Genomic DNA, 17405 nt, shown 5'->3' with positions numbered 1-17405 from the left:
AAAAAGACAAATATTTTCACCGACTCCACCAAAAAATGAGATAGCTAAAAGAAGAAATAGATCAATCATAACTCTTGTAAGAACATTGATGATGGAAATAATGTTTCAAAAATGTATTTTAGAGAAGATTTTAGTATTTTTTTTTGTACACTTAACCGAGTTCAAGTCAAGACAGGTACAAACATAACCCCTTTTGAACTATGGTATGGCTATGCACCTAATGTCAAATATTTCAAAGTATTTGGAAGAAAGTGTTATATATTGAAAGATTTAAGGAATGGAAAACTTGATGCAAAGAGTGATGAAGGTATATTATTAGGATATTCAACTAAAAGAAAGGCATGCATGTTGTTGGGACTCAAAATTGAAGCCCTAATTTTGAGTACCATTGAAAAATTAAGCCATATAAGTGCTCTTTAATGAATATGTACCCGGTTGCCCATTTGAAGCATAAGAGATGTTTAATATTTCTAACACCTTACATTAGGTGTGTCTATGCATCCCATGATGATAAAATGGCATTCCGAGCTATTTCGTGAAGTCTTGTTTGGAGCAATTGTCAAATTTGCATTTTGCCTAAGTGTCAAACAATGATAGGAGGCTATGTTTGCAATTGAATGTCTCACACCCAATAATGTTTCATGACTTTTCACTTTAGGAGTTTTTAGTGTCCATACTAGAGAGCCTATGTTTCATATTTTGAGTCATTTTGAATTCATTTGACTAGGTTTTGAATCCCTCAAAATTGGTCATTTATTGATGTCATGTTGATGCAATTTGTTTTGAATTCTGGAAAGCCCTATTTGACTTGTTATAACTTTAAACTAGTTGACCAAAATGAGAAAATTCCTTTTGCATTAAATTTTAAAGGTTAGAGACTTACTATGTTTCAATTTTGATCTTATGACGAATATTTTTGGTTAGTTTTCAAATGCTATTCCAAATGCAATTTCTAACTTTTTACTGGTGTCAAAATGAGCAAATTTGTCAGAATCCATGTTTGTGATGTCATATCTCAAAATCCATGATAGGTGAGATCAAATGGATTATACCACTATATTTTACTCTAAAAATACTTGAAGTATGCCAATTTTCAAGCTTTGGCGAATCCATCTGCACACTTTCCCAAATCAATTCCATTTGCAAAAATCACCTTTTTGTCAATGTTTCTAGTTTGCAAATTCTGAATAGCCCACTTTGATCGCTTTCCATTTGTGTCCTATTATTTGTCATGAGCCCAAATCACATATTTATGTTCTCCTCATGACAGTGAACTAATGTCTCAATTTTCATGCCCTCAAGTGTCAGTTTACCCAATTTTTGAAGCCAAATTTGAAAGCATTTTATGATTTTCTGACTTGTTTTCTTGGAGGCAATTCTGAGAAGGCAACTTTGATAGTCAATATCTTTTGACTGAGAATTTTTCATGAGGCAAGATTTGACAGGGTAAGAGTATGCATAACAAAGAATCAATATGTCTGATTTTAGAGCCTGGTCTAGTGTTTTTGTCAGTTTTCAAAGTTAGTCAAAGGACCCCTTGGTGCTAAAGTTGACAGTCTACAAAAAATGATAAAATGAGTTTTTAATGGCAAAGCAGTGCTCAAATTTGAATCTAGTCACTTCAAGATGTTCAATAGGTCAATTTGAGATGTCAGTTGTTAGAGAACAATTTTTTTTTTAGCTGGACCCACTTGGGGCCTGACTAATTTCACCGATTTGTTATGACATCCGAATTGTTTCAAATATGGGTCAATTTTAAGTGGCATTTGCAAAGTTATATGAAATGTTTGAGTTTTTCCTTGTGGAGATGTATAAGAATGAAGCTTTGCCTACATCCTCACCTAATAAAATTGGAGGATAATGGTCAAGAAAGAAGTTATAGAATGCAGAGACATCAAATCTAGCAACATTTTTTGGATGAAAACTTTGTTACAAATGTGGAAAGGAATGCTGGAATGCCATTAGATTTAATATCAATTCATAACAGTGGCCAAATGTTAGATTGTGGTGACTGATTAGGAAAGTACTGTACATACTTCATAAATAGTGGGGTTCGGGGCATCACCCCGATTTTTTTTTTTTTTGGGTAGTAGCTGACATGGTAGCCGACATATTATGGCTAACATATGACCAACATGTTATAACCCTAAAGCGGTTTAATACTTGTATAAAAGGGCTTAGGGTTGGGTATTTTTCATAATGTTGTGATACGAAATTGGTTCTTGTGGCGTTATTGAGCTGTAAGGGATTACGGATTGTAATCAGGTTGTAATCACTAGATTGTAATAAGATCGGACTTGCTGTTTGGTGGACGTAGCCCAAGGATTGGGTGAACCATGTTAAATCTTGGTGCCTTGTGTTCATTTCTGTGTGTTCTATTATTTTTTGTTATTGGTTATATTTGCATGTAGTTTTTATTTCTGTCCGTGGTTTATCCTAACAAGTGGTATCAGAGCAAGGTTGTCTTTCAGTTATCCTCTACAGGAAAGTCTCACTGTTAAGTGGGAGTCTCACAGTTGAGTGGGAGTGATGGTAGATGAGGGTAAGTTGAGGGTTGACAGGTTTAATGGGCAGAACTTCCAGTTATGGAAGATGCAAATGGAAGACTATTTATATCAGAAGGATTTATGAAAGTCGTTGGAAGGAAAAGCCAAGAATCAGGGAACTATGTCAGAGGCTGAATGGGATCTTTTGGACAGAAAGGCACTTGGAAGCATTTGGTTATGCTTGGCACCATCGGTGGCATTTAATATTACAAAAGCAAAGATGACAGAAGATTTGATGAAAACCCTAGCGACACTGTATGAAAAGCCCTCCGCTTCAAATAAGGTATTTCTCATGAAGCATTTATTTAATATGAAAATGGAAGAAGGTGGATCTGTTGCAGATCATTTAAATGAGTTTAATACTATTACTAGTCAATTATCTTCTGTGGGTATCAATTTTGATGAAGAAATTAGGGCTCTCTTGATTTTGTGTTCTTTGCCTGAAAGCTGGAATGGCTTGGTAATGGCGGTGAGTAATTCTATTCTTGGATCTACTACCCTAAAATATGATGATGTGATCGGTGTTATTTTAAGTGAAGAAACCCGTAGAAAATCCTCAGGTGGATCTACATATGGAAGTGCTTTAAATGCACAAAGCAGGGGCAAAATGACTGAAAGAGGAAGTAACTCTGGAAATCGTGGGAAATCAAGAGGAAAGTCAAAGGGGAGGAGGTCTCAATTGAGAGGACCAAATGATTGTTGGTACTATGGGAAACCAGGGCACAAAAAGAAAGATTGCTGGAATCGAAAGAAAAATGAAGGAGATAAATCAGATGGAGACAAGGAGGCAAATGTGGTAAGTAACAAATCCAAAGAGGATGCTTTGCTTCTATCTTTAGAGAGTGTTGATGATTCATGGGTTTTAGATTCTGGTGCTTCATTTCATGCTACACCTCATAGAGGTTATTTCATTGATTATGTCCAAGGGGATTTTGGGTTGATTATGTCCAAGGGGATTTTGGGCTTGTTTATTTGGGGGATAATGAACCCTGTCAGATTGTTGGAAAGGGAAAAATTAAGATTAAGTTGCAGAATGGGAATCATTGGCTACTACATGATGTAAGACATGTTCCAAAACTAAGTAGAAATTTAATTTCAGTAGGGCAACTCGGTGATGAGGGTTGTGTAGTTACTTTTAATGATAAAAATTGGAAGGTTTCAAAAGGTTCCCTTGTAGTAGCAAAAGGTGTGAAAGTAAGCACCTTATATCTTTGTATAGGTCATATTGTTCCTTCTACTTTGATTGTTTCAGAGAAAAATGAATATTCAGGAACAATTACTGCAGTTGAGCAGGGAGAACAAATAGTTGTTGTAGATTCTGATACAGTGCTGTGACAGAATAGACTTGGGCACATGAGTGAGAAAGGTATGAAAGTAATTCATTCAAGGAAATTTTTACCAGGTCTAAAATGTGTGAATATGGATTTTTGTGAAAGTTGTGTGTATGGAAAAAAAGAGAGAGTGAGTTTTGTAAACACAGGGAAGGAAAACAAAAAGGAGAAATTAGAGCTTGTGCATACAGATGTATGGGGACCAGCCTAGGTATCTTCCCTTGGTGGCTCTCATTATTATGTTACATTTATTGATGACGCAACTAGAAAAGTATGGGTTTATTTTCTTAGACAGAAATCTGATGTATTTCAAACTTTCAAGAAATGGAAATGCTTGGTTGAAAATGAGACTGGTAAGAAATTAAAATGTCTCAGATCTGATAATGGTGGTGAGTATTGCAGTCATGAATTTGAAGATTATTGCTCCACTAATGGTATTCGTAGACAAAAAACTATTCCAAGGACTCCACAGGAAAATGGAGTGGCTGAACACATGAACAGGACTATAATGGAGCGCGCAAGGAGCATGAGGTTGCATGCTGGGTTGCCCTTACATATGTGGGTGGAGGCTATCAATACTATAGTATATTTGATTAATAGAGGTCCCTCTACTCCTTTGGGTTGTGGTATTCCAGAGGAAGCATGGACTAGTAAGAAGGTGAGTTATTCTTTTCTCAAGACCTTCAGTTGTGAAGCTTTTGCTCATATAGACTCTGAAAATAGAACCAAGCTAGAAGCTAAATCAAAGAAATGTGTCTTTGTTGGATATGGCATTAATGAATTTGGTTATAGGCTTTGGGATTTTGAAAATCTTAAAATTATTCAAAGTCGGGATGTCATATTCAATGAGAAAGTGTTGTACAAAGATTTGTTGTAGCAACATGAGAAGAAAGAAGATGATTATGTAGTGCTGGATGATACTCCAAAAGCTGATGTTCCAGCCATTACTCATGATGTGCAACAACTGCAACAAAAAATACCACACACACCAGTGAATGTTAGACGGTCAACAAGGCAAATTAGACCTCCACAAAGGTTTTCTCCCTCTTTGTATTCTATTTTACTTACTGATGCTGGTGAACCTGAAAGTTATGATGAAGCTGTGCAGGTGGATACTAAGATTCAGTGGGAGTCTGCAATGAAAGATGAAATGGACTCTTTGCTGAAAAATAAGACATGGGATTTGTGCAAGTTGCTTGCAGGTAAAAAGGTTTTACAGAATAAATGGGTTTATAGGTTGAAAGAAGAGGAAGGAGGTAAGAAAATATTTAAGGCCAAGTTAGTTGTAAAAGGATTTGCACAGAAAAAGGGAATTGATTTTGATGAGATATTTTCTCCTATTGTTAAAATGACTTCTATTCGTACTGTTTTAAGTCTTGTGGCTACTGAAGATTTTCATTTAGAGTAGATGGATGTTAAAACAACCTTTCTTCATGGTGATTTGGATGAAGAAATATATATGGCTCAGCCACAGGGTTTTGAGGTCAAAGGTAAGGAGAACTTAGTGTGAAAATTGAAGAAAAGTTTATATGGCTTGAAGCAAGCACCTCGACAATGGTATCTGAAATTTGACAGTTTTATGCATGAGCATGGATATAATAGGTGTCATTCAGATTAATGTGTTTATTTTAAGAGGTTGGATGATGATAGCTACATTATTTTATGTTTATATGTTGATGATATGCTTGTAGCTGGGTCTAACATGGATCATATTAAGGGGTTGAAATGCCAATTAGCACATGCATTTGCTATGAAAGATTTGGGGGCAGTAAAAAAAATCCTTGGTATGAAGATTTGCAGAGATAGGAAGAATAGAACATTGACGCTATCTCAAGCTGATTATGTTGAGAAGGTGTTGCAATGTTTCTCTATGGAGAATGCTAAAGCTGTCAGCACACCTTTACCTGGTCATTTGAAATTGACTAAGGAGATGTGTCCCAAGACACAGGAAGAGGAGGATAAGATGTCCAAGGTACCCTATGCTTCAGCTGTAGGAAGTTTAATGTATGCTATGGTATGCACTAGGCTAGATATTGCACATGCAGTGGGAGTCGTTAGCAGGTATATGAGTCATCCAGGATTTGAGCATTGGAATGCTGTCAAGTGGATTCTCAAATATTTGAGAGGAACATGCAATAAGTGTTTACACTTTGGGGGCTCTACTACTGATTTACAGGGCTATGTTGACTCAGATTTGGCTGGGGATATTGATACCAGGCAAAGTACTACAGGTTATGTCTTTACTGTTGGTGGGGCAGCCGTGAGCTGGGTTTCTAGGTTACAGAAGATTAATGCTCTCTCCACTACAGAGGCAGAGTATGTTGCTACTTCAGAGGCAGCCAAAGAGATGATATGGCTCTAGTTCTTCTTGGAAGAATTGGGACATCCTCAGAAGGATAATTATTTGTTCACAGAAATTCAGAGTGCCATTCATCTTGCTAAGAATTCAGCTCTGCATTCTAAGACCAAACACATATAGTTGCGGTACCATTTCATTCGGTCAGTTTTGGAGGATGGACAGTTAAAGCTAGAGAAGATACATACCAATGACAATCCAGTAGATATGTTGATAAAGGTTGTAACAAGGGAGAAGCTGAACTCCTCTTCAGCTTCGGTTGGTCTTTTAGACTGAACATGAATAAAAGAACAGTAGAGTCCAAGATGGTTTGATCCAGTGGGAGCCCCATGTGGTAGTGGTATTGCTACAGGATCAGTCTCTAAGTGGGAGATTGTTGTTTAGTGTGGAGCCTGATCAGTCCCCAAGTGGGAGATTGTTAGATTGTGGTGACTGATTAGGAAAGTACTGTACATACTTCATAAATAGTGGGCAATTTTTTTTTTTGGGCAGTAGCCGACATATTATGGCCGACATGTTATAACCCTAAAGAGGTTTAATACTTGTATAGAAGGGCTTAGGGTTGGGTATTTTTCATAATGTTGTGATATGAAATTGGTTCTTGTAGCGGTATTGAGCTGTAAGGGATTACAGATTGTAATCAGGTTGTAATCACTGGATTGTAATAAGATCGGACTTGCTATTTGGTGGACGTAGCCCAGGGATTGGGTGAACCACGTTAAATCTTGGTGCCTTGTGTTCATTTCTGTGTGTTCTATTATTTTTTGTTATTGGTTATATTTGCATGTAGTTTTTATTTCTGTCCATGGTTTATCCTAACACCAAAGTCTCTAAGTTGTTCTGCTGATGGTGGGATGTTGACTGAATCACACCAAGAGGCAACTGGTCAACTAGAAAACACACTTCATGATTGGTGTAGAAGCTTTAGTAAGTGGATCTATTCCAAAAAGTATTATCTCCAAGCCCTCTATGAATGGCTCTCTAAGTGCATTATTCTAGATTCCAATAGCTCTTCCAAGTCAAAGTCACAATCTTCCTCACATATAGTAGGTCCTCTTATCTTCATTATCTATCATGATTGGTATTTGTGCATTTAGCTGAGTGCTACAAGCGCCAGTTATTAAAGAATCCACAAATGGATCAGTAGATGATGCAAGGGGGAGCATCCTTATTGCAATCAAAATGATTAAGCACTAAGGAATGTGTCTCATGTAGTAAAGTATTCAACTCTTGGGGTGATTTTGAATCACATCTTGCTAAAAAGGGGCCAAGAAGTTGTTGCAAACAATAGAATGTGTTAAAGCTCTATTAGAAGTCAAAGATGATAGTATGAAATGTGAAAATGCTAGTGAGAAGATATTGATTAGCATTGACTCTAGATTACAGGTCAAGGATAATATTGAGAAAAAATTGGAAAAATAACTTTTTGAGAAGGTTATTTATGATTGGGTTTTGTTCGATAAAGAGGAGATGTTTGGTATGAAAGAAAATGGGGAACCAAATGAGCAACTATAGATAATGAGAATTTATGAAAACAAATCTATTTGGAAGCAAAAGACAACAGTGATTTCAATACTAAAAGTAACAAGGATGGTATGAAAGAAATAAGATGAGATGAGCTAGAGCAGACCCATGTTTGGAAGAGGCAATGATATTTGAAAGAAGTTGTATATAATTTGAGAACCAATGTATAAGAAAAAGGAAGCCCACAGCTTGCAAATTTGAGGAGGGACCAACAATGAGGAAGAAGCCGCTATTGAAGGAGAGCAACCCAAAAATAGAGAAAGTGTGTTGAAGAGAGTCCACGCTAGAAGTAGGAGATGCCATCAAAGAAATAGAGCCATATTGGGGCAGCTAGTTAAGCTTTACAGAGATACAGAGTTAGGTAGAAGGCTTCCCTTTTATGATGGGTGAAAGAGCTTGTATAGCACTAGTTTTCTACCCTTCAAGTCTAAAGGATTTACCATTACTCTTGTAGAGGAGGATGATGGAAAGTATGCTACCAGTAATAAAGAAAGAGGGAACCCCTACGCAAGGAGAAATTTGCAATGAAGAGGAGAGTCCACACAGTGAAAGGGTGGAACCCCACACTATGGAATGGAAAAAAACTAACCTACAATAGATAGAAGAAACACCTGTAGACAAGAGGAAAAATGCAAGGGTTTGAGATCAATCACTTAATTCCACATTCACTATGTTGGGGGTTTTTAGAATCTTTAAATGATATTCTATACAATATGATTGTTTTCTTTAAGACAACAACCTTTTGAAGGCCATAGGCTCATGTGATGGAGCCCACCCATGGATGACAGAGACAACTGGCACAGAGACCAAAGTTTTGAATGCCAAATGCATCATGGAGAGTGCCACGTGTCACAGTGGACACATGGTGCAACAATGCTTCTCCACTTTGTAGAGATGCACAAAGTTTAAACAAAGTGGGAATGTGCCTGGGCACCACATAGTAGTGGGCCTAGGTCATAGTTGATCAACAATAGCTCAAGATGGAACCATTGGATTTTTCCATGTGGCAAGATCTGATGGCTGGTGCTTGCCCATAATATGGAGTTGCGAGGAAGATAAACAATGCAGGGAAGCACCAAGCTGCTATGTGGTAGTGGGCCTAGCCCATGCTAACATGGTAGATGCAAATTTCAAACCAATAATAGAGTGTCATGTGGTGATGATGTGGTAGGTGATGTGACATGGTAGATGATGTAGTGGTCTAAGAGCCAATCAGGTGTTGCCATGTGGCAACCTGATCAAAGCTAGTTTGACCTGAGATCCAAGTGTGAAGGAAAAATGATTTTAAAAAATCATTTTTTCCAAAATTGAAGTTCACATGCATGTTTTAAATTGAAAAATGGTTTATCCTAAAGTGTGAACTTTAGACATTTTTAAAATTTTTGAAAATTTAAAAGTTGCAGACTAGATAGTTTCAGCGGGAGTATGTTTTTCAAATCAACTTTCAACGGGTTTTTGAGAGGCAAATATAGCGATATTATATATTACTGGAATTGGGAGAAGACTAAATTTTTGATTATGGAGTTTTTTTTAGCACATGAATTCACTAGTTTGAGTTATAGCCAAAAATGTAAAATTTGGGCCTTCTCAGTGAAATGAGCTAAAATTAAAAATGTAGTTATGGGCTTGGTAAAACAGGATAAAAATGCAGTTAGGGACAATTTTGATCACCTTCATTTAGTTTAAACCAAAATTTTTACTAGCATTTCATGATGTAGTTCAGATTTTGGTGACAAAAGTTTTCATCATTCAACAGAGATATTTTTCAGTTTTGTTACAGGAAAGTGACAAAAACTAAATCAGTTCAAATGGGTAGAAAGAGAAAAGAGGTTTTGCAACTACAAAGGATGGAATTTCAAGTGGACACATGTCATCTTCCAATAAGATCTAGGAATTCATCCTCTTCTATATCTTTCTTTCTTTCATCCATTGTAATAGTTCCAATCTTGAGTTTTCTCAGATCTGCGAAACCATGGTTCTAGTTTTTCACTAGGAGACCATTGTTGGTTGGAAAATTTTAGTCTTTTTATGAGACCACTTTGTTGGATCCAAAACTGTGATTCCACCCACATTCTTCAATAATTTCTCTTGTATGATAGTAATAGGAAAGATAATACACCTAGTTCTTATATGTTAGGTGTTTCCATGTTTTAATTTCATGCATTTGAATGTATTGTTTCAAAGAGATGAATATAAATAAGCAAGAATTGCATTAGTTTCATTCTGATTCTTGTCTCCTATCTCAGTAATTTTTAGTCTTATGTGGTCTAGGAACAAAGAACTGAGACTAAATTGCGTCCCTTTAATGTTGTATGTCAGATATGTTTTCCTATTGGAACAAAGGACCAAGTAAATGCTTGATATTTTTGATAGGATTGCTAGTTATTTGAGAAGGATATTTCATGAGAATGAGGTCTTAATGAACACTGATGTCTGATTCACAAAGTGATAGGATAGATTTGATGTTTGGGTGTATGAAATATGTCCTTGATATCACAGATGTATGCAGTTGATTCATGAAATTTCCCAATAGATAAGGCACTGATAAGTTATATGATCACTTGTTCATACTATTGCACATTTGGGGTTATGCTAAATTCAACATCATTAATCAAACATTTTTCCCTTTAATGTTGAAGAGCTATAATAGAATGCCCTCACTCAACTTATGAATTACATTGTCTTGCATTTAGCTACGGTAGATCTATGTTATTACATGAGTTAATAAGAGAAATAAAGGTTAAATCTACTTATTATATTCAAGAATATGTTTTGCACTAGTACCATATAAGTGAATCTGAGGTCCACCCGCCTAGGTTTTGTAGAGCTTGAAGTAGAAGAAGGGCTAAGCCTTATAGTTGGCCTAGTGTCTAAAATGACATGTTGAAGATGGGAGTTAGCTGCCCCTAGATGTGTCTTGTTCTCATTGAGGTAATTTGAAACCGGTAGTGTTTCAAAACACCAACACATGCATTTGAATACTAACACTAACACAATTGTGGAAAGTTCAAATGTTAGAGTTGATGAATTTGTAGAAAAGAATGAAGAAGAATACAAAAAGAAACTTGAAGACTATAGAAAATTTGTATACATCTATGAAGGAGAAATAAGTACTTTACCTAAACAAGAGAAAGAGGTTATTAAGCATCAACAAGATTTTGAGCATTAGGCTATAGAGGTCTATTCATAGACATAAGAGACTCAACATTAGATAGAGGAAGCTGAGTTACAATAGGAAATACATAGAGAAGATGAGAAACTTGGACCAAGTGAACTACAACAAGGAGAAAGAAGATGTGAAGAGTTCTATGATGAACACAAAGACAAAGCACATTGCAATCAAGCATCATTACTCAAGGGAATTACTACAAGACAAAGAAGTAAGACTAGAATATGTGAATACAAAGGAATATATAGCTGATATATTCACTAACACATTACCCAAGGATTCATTTTTTTATATAAGAGGTAACTTAGGGGTCATTCCCCTATCTGAAGAAAACTAAGAAGGGATGCAAAAATGCATCAATTGTCATGACCAAAATGTTTTACAGATTGATGCAGGAGATCACACTTTAGGATATGCCTAAATATGTGAGAAGAAGGAAAATAGCATGAGTTGATAAAGTTGCAAGTAGGAACATGGTGATACAAACAAGGACAAAGATAGAAAAAGTAGGTGATGAAAGAGGGAGAGATAACTCAAAGATTAGCTATTATAGAGGATAAATACTTTTACATGAAGTCTTTGACATTATTTTCAAAGAGGGAGATGTGTGCCAAGTTACCATGTAATATCTAAAGAAGATGAGAAGCTGCTAGTGAAATGAGAGATATGTCAAAGAGGGATGCAATACAATTGGTATTGCAATTAGAATTTGAATTGGTGTGATAGAGGGATAAGTGTAAAGAGTCAAAGAGGTAGCATATCAAAGATCTATATGGATGACAATGAGAATGAAACTAAGGATATTGCATGGATGAGAATCAAAATAAAGCTAAGGATATGGTATAGGAGAACTTTCAATATCTACCATTGTAAGAACATTAGGAGGATAAAACACAAAGGGTTAAGATAGGAATTTGATCGAGAATCCAATGCTAGAAATAATGTCCAAGTTTTGAGGCAAGGAGACATTAGGTGCATTATAAATCAATTTTCTACCTTAGTCATTTTATGGGAAATTTCTAGGTAGAATGAGGATAAGATAGTCTACAAGGTTAAATAATGATTATTTATTGATTAAAACCTTCTTATAATCCTAGGTAGGGTCTACGATTAAAGTTTATTAAGGTTTAGAGACATTTGACAACTTTTACAAAAAGTTTTCAAAGTTGTCAATGTTGCATAATGCAACTTTTGTGCAAAAATGCAACTTGCGAATCCCAACATTCACAAACAACTTTTTTTATTGGAACTATTTGGGAATGAAATAAATAAGCTTGAGAAACCTTTCTCAAAATAGAGAAGAAGAATCTATTGTAACTATTGTTTCAAGTCAATAAAATTCTGTTGTTTTCCTATCAAAATTGCCCGAGGAACTATTCGTATGAAATTGTATGGATTAATATGCAACTCTCAAGGATTTGAAAAGTTTAAGAATACTCTTATGAAGGTTTTTCAAGTATTTTGAGGTCTTGAAGTCATATTGGTTAAGAGGAATTGAATTTTTATTTCTTTTTGGTTGCAGGGAGGCCCTGTCTAGGGTTTTGAGAGAAAAAATCTCTTTCCTAGAGATTCCACCATGGGAAAACGATAATCCTTGGTGGAAAGAAGTGGAAGAGGATGTAAATTAATATTTTTTGGGTCTCAATATAGGACACAAAAGATTTTGGGAGAAAACATTAAATCCTCTGGATAGGCATCTAAATGTGACTATCTAGTTTTTGGTTTTTGAAGCACATATTGGCCCAACGGTGGAATAGAACCATAAGAACTTGGAATTAGATGTTTTTGCATGTCCCTAAAGTATTCCAACAAATTTTTTTGGAATATTTATTGAATTTCATATAATTTCTTTGGAAAAGAGATTTAATTAGCCCTATTAGGCCTAGATGAGTTTTGCAAACAACTTGAGTTGGGAGATTGGTCAAGAGTCCTAACATGGTAGGAGTTGTTGAATAAAGTATTGGAATGTTTAAAGGTGCTTAATAATTTTTGTGGAGGAGTTCCAAGAAGGTTTCCTTTACAAATCCTTAGTTTCTCTTTGTAGCCCTATTTGGAGTCTTAGGTGTGTAAGTGGATTTCTTAAGAAAATATTGTGGGACTTGTGTAAGAAAACATTGGGAAATTAAACCTAAGTTTAAAGAATCCTTATATCATCCCTAAAACCTTTGGCTTTATATTTATTTCTTATTAGGCCTCAAGGATGTGTCTTAGACTTTGAATTTGATCTAGTCTAAGGAGAATGGGTATTGGCAATCACATAGTAGAGTCCTAAATTGTATGAATGTAAAACACTTGTGCACCCATAAGTGACACATCTTGGGTATATAGAAGGGGACTCTACTCCAAGTGGTATTAGATAAACTTAGTAGATCTTTGGAGAAAGACAAATTACAACCATGTCAAATGTTGGAGAAGAAAATGAAAATGAACTTCCTAATAGAATGAAAAATGCTAAACTTGTAAGGGTGGTGAAAGAGCATAATGCTAAGATGAAGCAAATGAAGAGAATGTTGACACATCAGGAAAGTTTGTTATTAGTGACACACACTTATTCAAATTGTATATTGCTACCAAGCTCATTGTATAGTTCACAGTGTTTTCCATGTATTTTAGTTGTCACTGATTTCTATAGTTTCTACCAAGTTCTTTGAAAAAATCTCAGTGGTTACTCAGTAGTCATAATTACACTAAAGATTAGCAGTGTAAACCATACATCTCAGTGTATGCCAATTTTACTAGTTCAAGCTGAGCCATGTAGTGTTCACTAAGTTTGTAGTGTATGTGATGCCAGTCCAATGTTAACCGAGCTTCCTAGTGTTAACCAAGTGACTTAGTTTATAGTGAGCTTGAGGTTAGAATGTTTATCAATTCATACAATGTAAATCAAGAGACTCGGTTTATATGAAAAGTTTCACAATATCTATCGAGTGATCAGTACAGAAAAAGTTCAAGACTACTTAGAAGTGATCAGTATGGACTGAGATTCTACATCTACCAAGTGCATGATGATGTTGAGAATTAATAGTGGATGCCAAGTATTAGAAACTGACTAAGTTAGTCTTCAGAACCCAAATGTCTTCATGTGGGCTAACTTAGTAATATTTGTGATAACTTGTATTGTGGCCCATTTTTTAATTTGTGTAATTGGATTGATATATGTATTCCATTGTATCATATCCAAAAGCATGTGTTTGTATGAGTATGTGTATGAGAATATGAAGATGTGAATGCAAACTAAATTAGAGAAAAGCAGGAGTAAATTACAAAGGCTACAATAGTATAAGGAGTGCTCAATACAAGCATAGTGGATAACAGTCTGTCAATGTGATGTCAATTGATCTACCTTTATACTGAGCATTTATGGAATTTTTTTAACAAAAAGCATGAAGTCAAAGTCATTTCCTACTATGGAATTTCAAGTGCTATTGCAAAAGTGTGATCTTCAGAGCTTCCAAGTGATTTAAGTGAATTTCCAGCAAGAGTTGTGAATTCCTTCAATCCCTACTAAGTGAAGATAGCATCCAACACCAAAAATTTCAAGTGAGGATTTGACATGTTGGTTCATGGAGTGGAGTGGAAAGCACCTAATTTCAAGCTCACTCTTATGATCACCAAAAACCTAGATCCGAGTGGAGCTCAATCTTAAATCCCTCCAAAGGTACTTTTGGTTAATGATATTCATACTCATTTCCAATGTGCTCTTCAAGAAATTGGTACATTAGAAATGGATGATGCCCTAGGTCAATTATGTGCTAATGTATTTTTGAAGCCCAAGAACCAACATTTGGAAACCAAAGGGTTAACTCATATCCCTCCCATGCCCCATGGATTTCAAGTCAAATGGATTAGGTTTATCCTAACTAGGGTAGATAATGGTCAGTTGTAGTTGGAGCAACCAATGTTGATAACAAAGAAGATGATTCATGAAATCATTGACCTTCCAATACTAGCCAAGGTGAAAATGAAAAAAACCCTAGGACAAGAAGAGTTGGAAAAGAAAACCCTAGTAGAATGACATGGTAGGGGAATGAAAATTAGTAGTGTTTCTAATATGGAACTAAAGTTTGGTATTCACATAATTGCACATGACATTTATAGCTCTAGCAAGTTAAATAGTGTTTCATGTAAAGTAGTAGACTTAGCATACAAGTTGGTAATGAACAACTTGTCATTCAACCTTGTTGAGCTATTGTTGAGATAGTTCAACAAGAACATGGAAAGAATAAGAATTTCAAAGAATAATCCATGTAACTTTGGTTCCTTATTGACTTGTCTATTCTTTTGTGCTTAGAAATTATTTCCTTCTAAAGGAACTATAGTATGGAGAAAAGATGTGCCTATGCTTTATCGGATAAATGAGTATATTGTAGAAATGGGTGAAAATTATAATAGTATCATGGAAAATTATTTTGATGTATTCAAAGAGAAAATGAAAAATAGGTTCTAAATCCCCAAGAAACTAGTTGAATATTATAAGGATGATGATGTTTCATGGTGGATTGTGACAAAGTTCACATTCAGGTAGTTAAACCTAGAATTGCATGGGTAAAACCTCTTGGTTATGAGGTCAATATTGATGAAACCAAATATATTATTGAAGCCTTTGTGAATGAGCCAGTTGATCCTAAGGATGCATATTTTGGAACATATGATGAAGCAAAAACCAAGATTGAACTTGAGATAAAACTTCCTCAGGTGGTAAACAAAAGGAAGAAAATAATTGCAAAAATGAAATCTAGTTCAACCCTTTTGTTAACCAAAGGTAAAGAAGAAGATGAGGAAGAAGAGGATGTGGAAGTAGAGGAGGAAAAATTTGAAGAAGAAGAGCCATTAAAGAAGAAAGGAAAGGTAATTATTACCAAGCAAGCCTAGCCATCTAGTGTAGTTTTCACAAGGAAATCTTCAAGGAAGAAGTCTGACAAGGAAGGAGGAAACATTGTATTTGGAAAACTTCCACCCACCTTCCAAGATAGACTAAAAGATTTGGAAGTAGGAGCAGGCATAAAAAATTTCAAATCATTAAAATATGAGATTAGGACAACAGGGGAGTAGAAGTAGATTGGAGACCTGGTAATGGATAAATCGGGTAAGTGGAAATATTCACCAGATCAGCTTAATTTGTAATGAATAATTGGAAAAGATAAAGCCAAGATGGGATTATGCAATGCAAATTATCAAAGACATATATGGGAAAAACTTGAGGTAGCTATTATCAAGCATATTAGATGCTGAGGTAAAAGAGTCATTGAAGAAAAATGAAGAAAAATTGACTCTAAAGTTTAATACTTGTCTAGTTTTGATCAAGGACATTGAGCATGTTGTTAGGAACAAAACAAACACTTGGAAGAATATTTATCTATTACATAAGCGAAGTGATTTTCCAATCAATGTTAATGATAATGATGATGATGATGAAGAAGTCAAGGAGAAAGATGATGAAGAGAATGTTGAAGAAGTAACTCATTTTGAAAATGAAGAAGATGAAGAGGATCAAGGATAAGAGGTTATTGAGGAAGAAAAGCTAGATGATGAGGAGATTGATCTAGTTAAGATAGCTATAGTATTCATTATCTCATTTCCTCACTCTTCAAGCAAACCAGTAACTACATCAAGCACAGAGAAAGCCCCAACAAGTTTGATTGTCACCACTAGTGCCATTCTAATCATCCAATCACTCTTTCCTCTTACTCAGCTCAACACATCACTAACAAAAATAATTTCCACTTCATCTACGAAGCTATAGATTCCTCCTTCATCTACTGAGTTGAGTACTTTAGTTTTGAGCACTTTAATTTTGAGCACACCAATTTTGGACTCTTCAAGTATTTCTATAAATATTCCTTTAGTAAGTATAGTATCAGTTTTCACAAATAGTCCTAGCATATCTACAATCATTTCTAATTTAGGTACAAAAGAAATAAGTGTAAGGATAGTTGAGCCCAAGGTTCAACTGAGCACAAAATTTTTGAGTAAAGGAAAAGAGCTAGAGGAAGATATTGATTTAGATGAGGAAATTGTTATCCCTAATTGGGACATTTCCAAGCTTACCTCAAACCAAATGTAGTTATTTGGTGAACTCCTCCAGAAAAAGGCTAAACAACAAAAACTAAGAGAGGAGAGAGATAATGAATTTAAAATAATTGAAGATGCAATGAATATATTTGCAGAGGCCATAAGTATTGAGGTTGACTCTTCTTAGCCAATTTTGTATCAGTTAGCAAGGGTAGTGTAGAAATTCAATGAAAATACCAAGGGAAAAGAAAAGTTAGTGTAAAAAGTAGAGAAGAAGTTTGATAATAAAGTACTGGAGCAAATGGCTTAGTAGATAGCCATTCATCAAGTAGAACTTTCGACAATTTTGGGCAATTCAAAAGCATCTTGTACAAACATGTCATCACTTTTTGGTGAGCTTTGTGATGTTTCTAGATTCACAAAAGAAATAAAGGAAAAATTGTCCAAAATAGATGAAGATTTGTAAG

Source organism: Cupressus sempervirens, chromosome 1, assembly GCF_028749045.1.
Source record: "Cupressus sempervirens isolate cs-2001-9-10 chromosome 1, ASM2874904v1, whole genome shotgun sequence".
NCBI lineage: Eukaryota > Viridiplantae > Streptophyta > Pinopsida > Cupressales > Cupressaceae > Cupressus > Cupressus sempervirens.
Note: the sequence above shows the minus strand (reverse complement) of the source record.